The sequence below is a fragment of the Chiloscyllium punctatum genome, chromosome 36 (assembly GCF_047496795.1).
Source record: "Chiloscyllium punctatum isolate Juve2018m chromosome 36, sChiPun1.3, whole genome shotgun sequence".
Lineage (NCBI taxonomy): Eukaryota > Metazoa > Chordata > Chondrichthyes > Orectolobiformes > Hemiscylliidae > Chiloscyllium > Chiloscyllium punctatum.
In genome coordinates this window covers 61,094,328-61,106,991 of record NC_092774.1, presented here as the reverse complement: position 1 = coordinate 61,106,991, position 12,664 = coordinate 61,094,328, and the positions used below count along the sequence as shown (strand labels likewise).

General features: G+C 47.5%; 1 non-coding gene across 1 annotated transcript; it reads left to right on the top strand.

The window, feature by feature from the left end:
• The first annotated feature begins 10,815 nt into the window (after nucleotides 1-10,815).
• Nucleotides 10,816-10,887, top strand: trnae-cuc (transfer RNA glutamic acid (anticodon CUC)). Its single transcript has one exon. It is a non-coding gene; the product is annotated as a tRNA-Glu (tRNA).
• Nucleotides 10,888-12,664: the final 1,777 nt, after the last annotated feature.

Below are 12,664 nucleotides of genomic sequence, written 5' to 3'. Positions count from 1 at the left end.
CCCTCCACTGTTTCGAAACTTTTCTCTTACACCAGAATAGCCAGTGACAAGCATTGCCCACCCCAACATAGGATACAGAGAACAGGAGACCACTCAGAGGTTGTCACCTCATCTGTGCACATTGGGCCAGTATATCATGTGAAACATTTATGTCGAAGCTTTTTTGGGAAGCGGAGGCAAGGTGCAGAACAGAGCGCCATTATACGGGAAAGCTGCTAAAGACGACGTTGAATGAATAGGAGAGAATGGTCTCTCCTTTGGGTTCTGGTTCCAACACGCACGCGTTGTGCCATTCTCTTGCATTGCTCGGCAGTTTTTCCACAGAAGTATTCAGCTTTTCATCTGGCACGTTTGAGAATGAGGTCAGAAGATCTTCACTGCCGTCGTGTCATATGCTGTTGTGCAGACATATCGTCGATGTGCAAAAATAAACTCAGTCTAAATACCCACATTCTGTTTTTCGAACTGTGATTTCGCTCAGAATCACTAATTTTCAAAACTCGCTATATTCAAACTTTAACAAAGTGCTCATAGAAATGATTAGTGAACACCTGGAAGAAATTCTTCCAAACTTACCTGGGGAATTTCGCTTTGAGGGGTCTTGAACTTTGTGGAAGGAAGGGAAATTTGCCTCGAGACTGTTTAATGTGGAGATGTGTTCTCCATGTAAACTGGTCGTAGTTGACCATCCCAGTGCTTCCCGATGCAGGGCTGCCTGACCCTCAGGGAGGTTTACTTGAAGCAACTGGAGAGAATCCAGAGAGGGAGCAGATTCTGCAAAGGTGCTCAAATAGTTTCTATCTCTCTTTTAGGTCTTTTCCTTGTGTATTCCCTCAGTTTAGCACGTATGCAGTTTGCACCCTGGAAAATGATTGCTTTTTTCCTCATGTTCACAATTAAATGTGTAGTTTCGCTTGGAACTGATCCGCATTGACAGGATTGGCATATTGATATATATATATGTACACGTATTTAGTTTAAGATTAGATTATATTTGAATGAAGTTTTCCTCTAAACACACCTAAGCCTATCTGGCTGCATGAGGGATTTCAGGTTTCTGTGTGCTGGGTATTATGTGATCAGCAGGCATCTAGCAAACTACAGGAACTGTCACCTATGTTATGTTCGTTTAAGTATACTGACAATGACCACTTATTTTGTGACTTTTTTTTTCAGGAAGACGTGCCGAATGAAATCTGAAAACAAATGATACATCAACTTCTGACAGAGCCGCTTGATTCATTGGGACTTGAATATCAGCAGCCATTCCAATCAAGAAGACATGGTTGCTTTTGTTTGCTTGAGAGATTTTGGACACTGGTGCGGCAGGAAGAATACTGAGACACCGAGTGAGGGAGATTCAGTGCGCTGACTGTGAAAAGTGCTTTACACCATTTACTCAGCTTGGGGGTATCAAAGTCTCATCCCTGACAGTGGGGATAGACTATGTCCCCGTTCTGATTGTAATTTCAAACCCAGACCAACACAAGGAAAGCTCCCCCAATGGGAAACTGTGGAAATGTGGGGACTGAGGGAAAGGATTCCCTTCCCCATCCGTGTTGGAAACCCACAGACGTAATCACAGCGGGGAGAGGCCATTCACCTGCTCGGTGTGCAGGAAGGGCTTCATTCGGATCAGCCAACTGGAGACGCACGAGTGGGTCCACAAGTGAGAGAAGCCATTCACGTGCCCCATGTACGGGAGGGGTTCACTCAGTCAGCTGCACTGCTGACCCACCAGTGGGTCCACACCCACTGATACATTGAAGAAACCTGTTAAGTCTTTCATCTTTTAAAATAGGTTCCAGATTTCGGTTCATTAATCTGTAAATCCCAGAACTTCTTTTTCGTAATATTCTCCAGGTAACTTAATGTTTTATAAAGGGAGGTGACACCTGAGTTCAGATAACGCATGAAAGCTGTGAGTTTAGAGTCGTTCTGTATCACAGTCTTGAGTCAGACTTTTTCTATTTCCAAACATACAATCCTGCAAATGCAATTCACCCCAAAGACTTCTATGTGTGAGTGCATTCATGAGACAGAGCGTCTGAGTGTGTCTGTGTGTGTGTGCATGCTGGGTAAAGTGTGCGTGTAATGGTGTATAATTGTGTGAGAAGGTGTGTGCATGGATGAGAGTGTGAGGGGTGTATCCATGTGTGTCTGAGAGAGACCCCTGTCTATCAGAGAGGGTCTGCACGACCGTGTGAGGACTTGTGTGTGTGTGTGTGTGTGTGTGTGTGTGTTTGAGAGAGAAGAGAGAGAGAGAGAGAGACAGATTCAGAGAGAGAGACAGGGTTTGTGTGTATTGTGGAGCTGGTTCTCCTGTAGTGAGACATGAATCCAAGGTTTCAGCTGAGGTCATTCTCGTGTGTTCCAAACTTGTTATTAGCCTCTGCTCGGCCACTAGAAATGATTAAGCAGTTAGGCAGTTTCACAACACACACTAGAGAGGGCAAGGTGAAGGGCTGATGTCTGAAACGTTGACTCCCCTGCTCCTTGGATGTTGCCTGACCTGCTGTGCTTTTTCAACACAACACTCTCGACTCTGATCTCCGGCATCTGCATTTCTCACTTTCTCCTCATGGGCGAGGTGGGACTTGTCTTTTATTCACTCATTCACTCTTACAGCCTGTCCTTGGTTGTGGCCCAACTATGCATCCTGAAGAAGGGCTTATGCCCGAAACGTCGATTCTCCTGTTCCTTGGATGCTTCCTGACCTGCTGCGCCTTTCCAGCAACACAATGTCAGCTCTGATCTCCAGTATTTGCAGTCCTCACTTTCTACTCAGAGAATAGGGCCCGTCAAAGATCAGAAAGGCGGTCTTTGTGTGGAGCCACAGAAAATGGGGGACATACTAAATGAATACTTTGCATCAGTATTTACTGTGGACAAGGATATGGAAGATATAGACTGAAGGGAAATAGATGGTGACACCTTGCAAAAAGTTCAGATTACAGAGGAAGAAGTGCTGGATGTCTTGAAACGGTTAAAGATGGATAAATCCCCAGGACCTGATCAGGTGTAACCAAGAACTCTGTGGGAAGCTAGAGAAGTGATTGCTGGGCCTCTTGCTGTGTTATTTGTATCATCAATAGTCACAGGTGAGGTGCCGGAAGACTGGAGGTTGGCAAATGTGGTGCCACTGTTTAAGAAGGGCGGTAAAGACAGTACAGGGAACCATAGACCGGTGAGCCTGACCACGGTGGTGGCCAAGTTGTTGGAGGGAATCCTGAGGGGCAGGATGTACATGTATTTGGAAAGGCAAGGACTGATTCGGGATAGTCAACATGGCTTTGTGCATTGGAATTCATGTCTCAGAAACTTGATTGAGTTTTTTGAAGAAGTAACAAAGAAGATTGATGAGGGCAGAGCAGTAGATGTGATCTATATGGACTTCAGTAAGGCGTTCGACAAGGTTCCCCATGGGAGATTGATTAGCAAGGTTAGATCTCAGGGAGAACTAGCCATTTGGATACAGAACTGGCTCAAAGGTAGAAGGCAGAGGGTGGTGGTGGAGGGCAGTTTTTCCGGCTGGAGGCCTGTGACCAGTGGAGTGCCACAAGGATCAGTGCTAGGCCCTCTACCTTTTGTCATTTACGTAAATGATTTGGATGCGACCATAAAAGGGACTGTTAGTAAGTTTTCAGATGACACCAAAATTGGAGGTGTCGTGGACAGCAAAGAGGGTTACCTCAGATTGCAACAGGATCTGGAGCAGATGGGCCAAGGAGCTGAGAAGTGGCAGATGGAGTTTAATTCAGATAAATGTGAGGTGCTGCATTTTGGGAAAGCAAATCTTAGCAGGACTTATACAATTAATCGTAAGGTCCTAGGGAGTGTTGCTGAACAAAGAGACCTTGGAGTGCAGGTTCATAGCTCCTGAACATTGGAGTCGCAGGTAGATAGGATAGTGAAGAAGGCGTTTGGTATGCTTTCCTTTATTGGTCAGTGTATTGAGTACAGCATTTGGGCGGTCATGTTGCGGCTGTACAGGACATTGGTTAGGCCGTTGTTGGAATATTGCGTGCAATTCTGGTCTCCTTCCAATTGGAAAGATGTCGTGAAACTTGAAAGGGTTCAGAAAAGATTTACAAGGATGTTGAGGGTTGGGGGATCTGAGCGAGAGGGAGAGGCTGAACAGGCTGGGGCTGTTTTCCCTGGCGCATCAGAGACTGAGGGGTGACCTTATAGAGGTTTACAAAATTATGAGGGGCATGGATAGAATAAATAGGCAAAGGTTTTTCTCTGGGTTCGGGGAGTCCAGAACGAGAGGGCATAGGTTTAGGGTGAGAGGGGAAAGATAGAAATGAGACCGAAGGAGCAACTGAATCACGCAGAGGGTGGTACGTGTATGGAATGAGCTGCCAGAGGAAACGGTGGAGGCTGGTACAATTGCCACATTTAAGAGGCTTTTGGATGGCTCTATGAATAGGAAGGGTTTGGAAGGATATATTTGGGTGCTGGTAGGTGGGACTAGATTGGGTTGTGATATCTGGTCGAATGGATGAGTTAGACTAAAGGGTCTGTTTCCATGCTGGACATCTCTGTGACTCTATGATTTTGTCTGGCAGCTCAACTTTTGTATATCTATTCCCCAGAGTAGAGGGTGTCCAAAACTAGAGGTGTTTAGGCTGAGAGGGAAAAGGTTTAAAAGGGACTGAACGGGGGACCTTTTTCACACAGAGCGTGGCATGCGTTTGGAATAAGCTACCAGAGGCAGTGGTCGAGGCTGGTAGAATTACAACATTTAAAAGGCATCTGGATGGAGGTATGAATAGGAAGGGCTGAGAGAGATATGGGCCAAATGCTGGCAAATGGATCACGAGGGTAATGTAGGAAATGTCGGCGTGGACCGAAAGGTTTGTTTCTGATCTCTGCAAGTCTATGACTGTATTTCTACATATTCTGAACCAATTCACAAGACTAGGAATAGGCCATTCCAAGTTTACCGGCTGTCCTCAATTGTGGCCTAACTGCGCAGATTTCAATGCAAGTTTCAGAAAGATGTCTGCAGCTTTTTTTTAAACATTTGAATGTGCTTTCAGACATTACTGATGTTTCTGAATACATCATTTTAGCTATTCTCAATGTTAAAGGTCAGCCATTTCTCACGCTTCCCTTCCCCACCCACACCCCAGGTCGCCATCACCATCCATTCTCTCTCTATCATTAGAAGGTTTTGATACAGAGATCAAAGAGGGCTCGCTCGAGGCACGAGAAAGGACGGGGGAGGGTACTCAGAGTGAGATTGAACGGGGGGGGCGCAGAGACTGGGGAAGAGAAAGAGAGAAAATAGGTAGAAGAGCAGAGCATTGGTGGTAGAGAATGCATGGGGGTACACAGGGTGGGAGCAGAGAGAGAGAATTTGGTGAAGAGGATTGGGGAGGAGAGAGAGAATGCAGAGTTGCAAAGTGTGAAGTGAAAGAAATTGGTTCCAGAGTGTGGGGAGAGAGAATGGACGGGGCAGTGGGTGGGGAGAGAATGGACGGGGGTCTGTGGTGGGGAGATAATTCATGGGGCAGTGGATGGGGAGAGATTGGACGGGGAGCAGTGGATCAGGACAGAATGGACACGGGGCAGTGGGCGGGGAGAGAATGGATGGGGCAGTAGGTGGGGAGAGAATGAATGGGGTCAATGGGTGGGGAGAGAATGGACGGGGAGCAGTGGGTGGGGAGAGAATGGACGGGCGGCAGTGGGTGGGGACAGAATGGACGGGGCAAAGGTTGGGGTGAGAATGGACGGGGTAGAGGGTGGAGAAAGAGAGCAACAATGAATGGCAGGAGAAGGTGGGGGAGAGAAGGAATGGATGGGGGCAGCGTGTGGGAGGTGAGAGAAAATGAGTGTAAGGGAAGGGACTGGATTGGGGAAGGCAGAGGGTGGAGCGATAAAGGGAATGGATGGGGACAGAGGGTGGATGAGGGACTGGACAGAGGGCAGAGGGTGCAGAGATAGAATGGACGGGGTGGGGAGAGTGGCATGTGGGGAGAGAGAGAAGGGACTGGTAGGTTAGGGTAGAGAGAGAGAATGGACAGGGGATGCTATGGGTGGCGGTGAGGGAATGGACAGGGGACGCTATGGGGATGATTGGATGGGGAGGTGACAATGCATCCCACCTCCACCCAGCATCCCCTTCTCTGCACATGTGCAGTGCAGACTTTTCTGAATGACACGAGAGACGAGTCTGGAACACTGTGTGAATGCAATCACCATCACATCCAGGCATCAGCAAACCACTGCCTTTCTGTCTTAAAAACTAAATAAAGATGTGGGCTATATACTAAGGATGGCGAGATGCGGCTGAGAAACTGAACAGAGGGTCAGCACTTTCAGGAGAGGGGAGCTGGGCAAAGGGAGGAGGATGGAAGGATGAATTTGGGTTGGAATACATTGAAAGGCTTAGGAATTGAGAGAGAGAGATTTCGGGTAGAAGATAGAGAAGGCTGTTCTGTGCAAACCAAAATTCTCTCATCCTATTTTCTGCCCTGCACTGACTGCAGTGATCTGTTTTCTCAAGTTATTAGCAGAGGAGGATTTGCTTTTCAGGCATGGACAGGAAATTTAGTCAGGGCCTGGATATCAGCAGTGTTTGAATCCAGGAGGGGAAATGTTTGTCTGCAGGAAATGATTTCAAATATCAACATGCATTGAGAATCCCCGTGAATACATGCAGCCTGCGTGGGAGTGCTCAAGGGTTCTAATTGCGGAGAGGACTTTAATTTTTCAGCGAAATGTGGACCAGTGTTCTCGCTATAGACGAGCCCTTCATTGGATCGTTCAATCTGCCGTGTAACAACGACCCCTGCCCCGTGGAAACTCTGTGAAAGCAAATTGAATTCCTCAAACTGATTGGAGTGTCACCAAGATTGGGGAGAAGCCAATCGAATGCATAGAGCTGGAGAGGGGATTCCTCGCAGCGCCAGGGACCTGGGTTCGATCCCACCCTCACAGTGACTGTGTGGAGTTTGCACTTTCCTACCCCTCCCCCAACCCCTGTTCACGTCGCTTTCCTCTGGGTGCTCGGGTTTTCTCCCATGTTCCAAAGATGTGCAGGCTAGAGTGGATTGGGCGTTCGAAATTCAGGGATTAGCTGTGGGGTTAACTGGTGGGTCGGGGAGTGGGGTTATGTTCTTCGGAGGGTCAGTGTGGACTTGGTGGATCAAACGGCCTGTTTCCACAGTGAATCCCCCAACGTGTCTGCAGCCTGGCTTCTAGCTCCATCTCTCTGTGCCGAAGGTCCTCCAGTATATGTATTCCTTCGTTTCCAGCACCCAGAACGTCTCACCTTCTGCAAATCGAAAGACAAGTCCCACCCTGCCCTCTCCAATGTGTGTTGTGTAACTGCTTAATCATTTTTAGTGGCCCAGCAAACGCTGATAACCAAGTTCGGAAACCAGGAGGATGGCCTCAATCGCGAACTTGGGTTCATGTCACATGACAGGTAACCCCACTTCACTGTTACGCTCTCTCTCTCTCACTCTCTCACTCTCACACACACTCTTACATACTCACACGCTCATGCAGAGCCTTTCCGATACACATGCTCTCTCTCAGACACACACTAATACGCCCCCCCACTCACACCCACGCATACATCTTCGCACATGATGACGCTCTATCACACACACACTTTACCCAGCATGCACACGCACATACACACTCTCTCTCTCATGCATGCACTCACACATTTGGGGTGAATTTGCATTTGCAGGATTATATATTTGGGAATAGAAGCAGTCTGACTCAAGATTGGGATACAGACAGACTCACCTCACAGCTTTCATGCGTTGTTTGATGTGAGGTGTTACCTCCTTGTATAAAACATCAAGTTTCCTGGAGAACGTGACTTAACAGTTCTGGAATGTACATATTAATGAACCGAAATCTGCAACCCATTTTAAAAGATGAAAGATTTAACAGCAATCTAGGTTTCTTCAATACGTCACTTATGTTGAATGACACTATAATGTTTTAGTGATATTTTCTGTGTCTTGTGATTCTACACCACAGCTACCTGAAGAAGGAGCAGCACTTCGAAACCTAGTGCTTCCAAATAAACCTGTTAGAATATACCCTGGTGTTTGTGAGATTTTAAAACTTTGTTTCCAGTGAATACAGCCCACACCTCCCACTGTTGCCAGTAAACTTTGCAATTCCAATGAAACAATGAACCTGAAGTCCTGAAAAAATATACAGTTTGTAACAATATTAGCGACTCATTCACTGGTCCTTCTGAGACATGACATTAGTGCTGGAGGCTGAAAGAAATGAGCAGCTTTAAAACAAAAACCTGTTGGACGTCACAGAGTCTAAGCCGGGTGGTAAGTTCAAGTAACCTTTACTACGACCCTCTTTTGTTACAGCTTCAGATTTCCCCAGGAAAAGGGCATACAAAAAGTAGTTTTTAAAGAAAACACCTCCAGCTCAAAATGCACCCACTCTCCCCCCCCCCCCACTTTCTTTGTTGGTCAGCTGAGTTGACCCTTTGTAACTGGATCCCTGGTTCAGCCGGGTAAAACATGCAGCTGGGATGACTGAGTGAACCCTTTCCCGCAACGGCAGTTTCCTTCACTAAAAAGGTCATGAGTGAATCAGATGGTGTTTTTTCCCCCTAAAAGTGGTTTCATCCTTAGATTCTGAAGTCCAGATTACTGAACGAGCTCCAATTCTGCCATCCACCGCAGTGGGATTCGAACCTGGGACGCCCCAGTGCTGGGTTGATCGGAGCACTTGGCCATCGCTCCTTCGATCCCCTTGCACTGGCACGTGAACTCGGTGGTGCCTCCTCAGGTGGGAGGAGCAGGTGAAGCCCTTTTGGAACTTACAGCAGGTGAATGGCCTCTCTCCAGTGTGGACCCACTGGTGGGTCAGCAGTGCAGCTGACTGAGTGAACTCTCCCCTGCACAGGGGGCACGTGAATGGCTTCTCTCTGTCTGAACCCCTTCCTGCACACTGAGCAGGTGAACGTCCTCACCCCGTTGTGAATGCGTCTGTGGGTTTCCAGCACTGATGGGGAAGGGAATCCTTTCCCACAGTCCCCACATTTCCACGGTTTCCTCATTGGGTGGAGCTTTCCTTGTGTTGCTCTGGGTTTGAAATTACAAACAGAGCGGGGACATAGTCTTTCCCACCGCGAGGGGTGTGATTTTAATTCCCCAATCTGAGTAAATGGTTTGAAGCACTTTTCACAGACAACGCACTGAATCTCTCTCACTCGGTACCTCAGTATTCTCCCTGCCACACCAGTGTCCAAAGTCTCTCAAGCACACAAAAGCAAACATTTCTTCAGGACCATGGGGGCAATGGATGACGTATCTGACTCCACCTACTTGTTTCAACTGCAGCCCACAGCTTCTTCACACATCCCAATTAATCTTTCTCATTGTCCTGAAACCGGCGTATGGGTACAATTCCTAATCTGCAGGAATGAGAATCTTTTCACTGTCTCGCGTCAGTAAATGTCCCTGAGAACATCAGAGTCAGTTCACAGCGCTGTCAGAGGAGGGGAAGCTGAAAGAGACCCACACGCTGCTCATGGGCACATTTCACTTTCCCCAACACACCGCACCAACCACTGCGGCTCTTGGGAGTGGAAAGGGAACAAGCACCAAAACCCAGTCTCAGCTTTGTAAATCTTCAGGAAATAAGAAATAAGTTCATCCCTTCGGATCTTCCATCGTGGGCTGACAGCGTTGATTTTAAATGGCTGTCCAGTCTGTGTCGATTCGTTTTGGCTGAAAAAATCTTCCTTATCTCATCCCAGCATTTCTTGCCATAGAGAACTGTGCGGCAGAGTTCATGTATATATTTCCTTGCATGGTATTTTGTGAATAACATTCGTTTTCTGGTTGTTTGTATCGGGTATTTCAGGTTCATTAGCCGCTATTTAGGTTGTGTTGGTAGGTTGTGGGCGACCATGATGCTGAGAGGGTTGAGTTGTCCGGACATCATTTCCCAGATGTCTTTAATGTAAAGTAATGTGGCTAGCGTTTCTGCAGACGTTGTGTCTGCTTGTGTCAGTTTGTTGATGTGAAATTGGCACACTGGGTTTATTGGGTAGGCAAAAGTGAGGACTGCAGATGCTGGAAACCAGAGTTTAGATCAGAATCGTTCTGGAAAAGCACGGCAGGTCAGACAGCTTCCGAGGAGCAGGAAAATCGACGTTTCGGGCAAAAGGCCTTCATCAGGAATCGAGGCAGGTCCCCTCCAGGGTGGAGACATAAATTGTGCGTGGGGTGTGCTGGGCCGAAGGTAGCAAAAAGTACAATAGCCGAATGGGGGTGGGGATGAAGGTGACAGATCAGAGAGGAGGGTGGAGCGGATAGGTGGGGAGGGAGATTGGCAGGTAGGACAGGTCATGAGGACAGCGCTGAGCTGGTAGGTTGGAATTGAGGTAAGGTGGGGGGAGGGGAAATGAGGAAACTGATGAAGTCCACATTGATGGCCTGGGGTTGAATTTACCCCAAGTGGAAGATGAGGCGTTCATCCTCCAGGCATCGAGTGGGGAGGGAGCGGCGATGGAGGAGGCCCAGGACCTGCATGTCCTCGGCAGAGTGGGAGGGGGTTTGAAATGTTGGGCCAAAGGGCGATGGGGTTGATTGGTGCGGGTGTCCTGTAGATGATCCCTCAAGCGCTGTGGCTTGACTCTGCGAGGAGTCTCCAGTCTCCCCAATGTCGAGGAGACCGCATCAGGAGCAATGGATACAAGAAATGACATTGTTGGATACACAGGTGAAAGCCTTCGACCGACCACAGCCCGGATTCGGTTTCCGGGCAGGGAAGAGATTTTCAGTAGAGCTATCAGGTTACTGTTGCGTCTCCCTGGTGGTCTAGTGGTTAGGATTCGGCGCTCTCACCGCCGCGGCTCGGGTTCGATTCCCGGTCAGGGAAACCGTTTTCAGGGGGTTTATCGGCTACCCGTTCTTGTTAAGTGCTCTGTACAGTTATTTATTGATCTTCGTCGTTCCTGGGTGCTGCAGTGTGTCGTGGCTCGTTGAAATAGTGTCCTGATTCAGATTTATTTGTATGTGTTGTGGCGATTGCTTCTGTAGTTAAGTTCTTGGTTCGCATGCGTTGTTTTCCTGTAGACGCTGTTTTGAATTTACCATTGACTGTTCGCTCAACTGTGACATCTAGAAATGGCACTTTGTTGTTGTTCTCCTCTTTTGTGAATTTTATGCCAGGAAGGATATTGTTGATGGTGTTGTAGGTTTCCTCTAATTTGTTTCATTTTTGATGACTAAAGTGTCATCGCTGTAGCGGACTCTAAGTTTGGGTTGGATCGTCGAAAGGGCTGTTTGTTCGAGTCTCTGCATTATTGCTTCTGCTAGGAATCCTGATGCGTATTTCGTTGATTTGTTTGTAGGGCTTGTTATTGAATATGAAGTGGATGGTAAGGCACAGTTCCACGAGCTTGACAGTGTTATCTTTGCTGATGAAGTTGATGCTGTGTTTGTGTCTTTGGTTCTTCGAGTAGTGTCTTCAGTTTTCTTTGGCCACGTTGATGTTAATAGATGTGAACAGGGCTGTTATGTCAAAGGACAACATTATTCCATCCTCTTCTATTTCAGCGTCTTTGGTGTTCAGGAATTCAAAGTTTGGGAGAAGATTTGTAGCTCGGGTGCTCGTTGTTGTGGTTCTGTTCGCCGAGCTGGGAATTTGTGTTGCAAACGTTTCGTCCCCTGTCTAGGTGACATCCTCAGTGCTTGGGAGCCTCCTGTGAAGCGCTTCTGTGATGTTTCTTCCGGCATTTATAGTGGCCTGTCTCTGCCGCTTCCGGTTGTCAGTTCGAGCTGCCCGCTGTAGTGGCCGGTATTTTGGGTCCAGGTGGATACGTTTGTTGATAGAGTCTGTGGATGAATGGCACTCAATGGCACTACAAATGGCAGAGGAAACATCACAGAAGCGCTTCACAGGAGGCTCCCAAGCACTGAGGATGTCACCTAGACAGGGGACGAAACGTTTGCAAGACAAATTCCCAGCTCGGCGAACAGAACCACAACAGTGTTCAGGAATTCTTGGATGGAGTAAATGGAGTGGAGTGAATCTTCGACTAGGTGTTTTCGCCTTCAGTGGAGGCCTTTGACGAGTCTGTATATTGGTGTTCCAAGTCGTGAGACTATGGTCTAAGGGGGGCCCCTGGTTTGACGGGGAGGAGAACAACAACAAAGTGCCATTTCTTGATGTCACAGTAGAACGAACAGTCAATGGGGAACTTCAAACTAGCATCTACAGAAAAACAACAGACCCAAAACAAGTACTTAACTGCAGAAGCAATCATCCCAACACCCACAAACGAAGCTGCATCAGGAGATTATTTCAACGAGCCACTACACACTGCAGCACAGAGAAACTACGAAGAGCACAAGAGAAATTCGTATATAGTGTATTTAAGGAGAACGGCTACCCAATAAACGTCAGTCCGCCGATTTCTCAGTGATGCTTCCAAGGTGATAATCAAAAATTCGGTTTGACCCTCCATTCTTTCCTGTTTGTTTTGTGTGGGTTTTCAAAGCTTGCCCAATCCTCTGACTGAGTATTGGAGTTGGGAAGTTATGTTGTGGTTGTACACAACATTTTTTAGACCACTTTTGGAATATTGTGTACAATTCTGGTCTCCCTCCTATCAGAAGGATATTGTGAAATTTGAAAGGGTTCTGAAGCACCA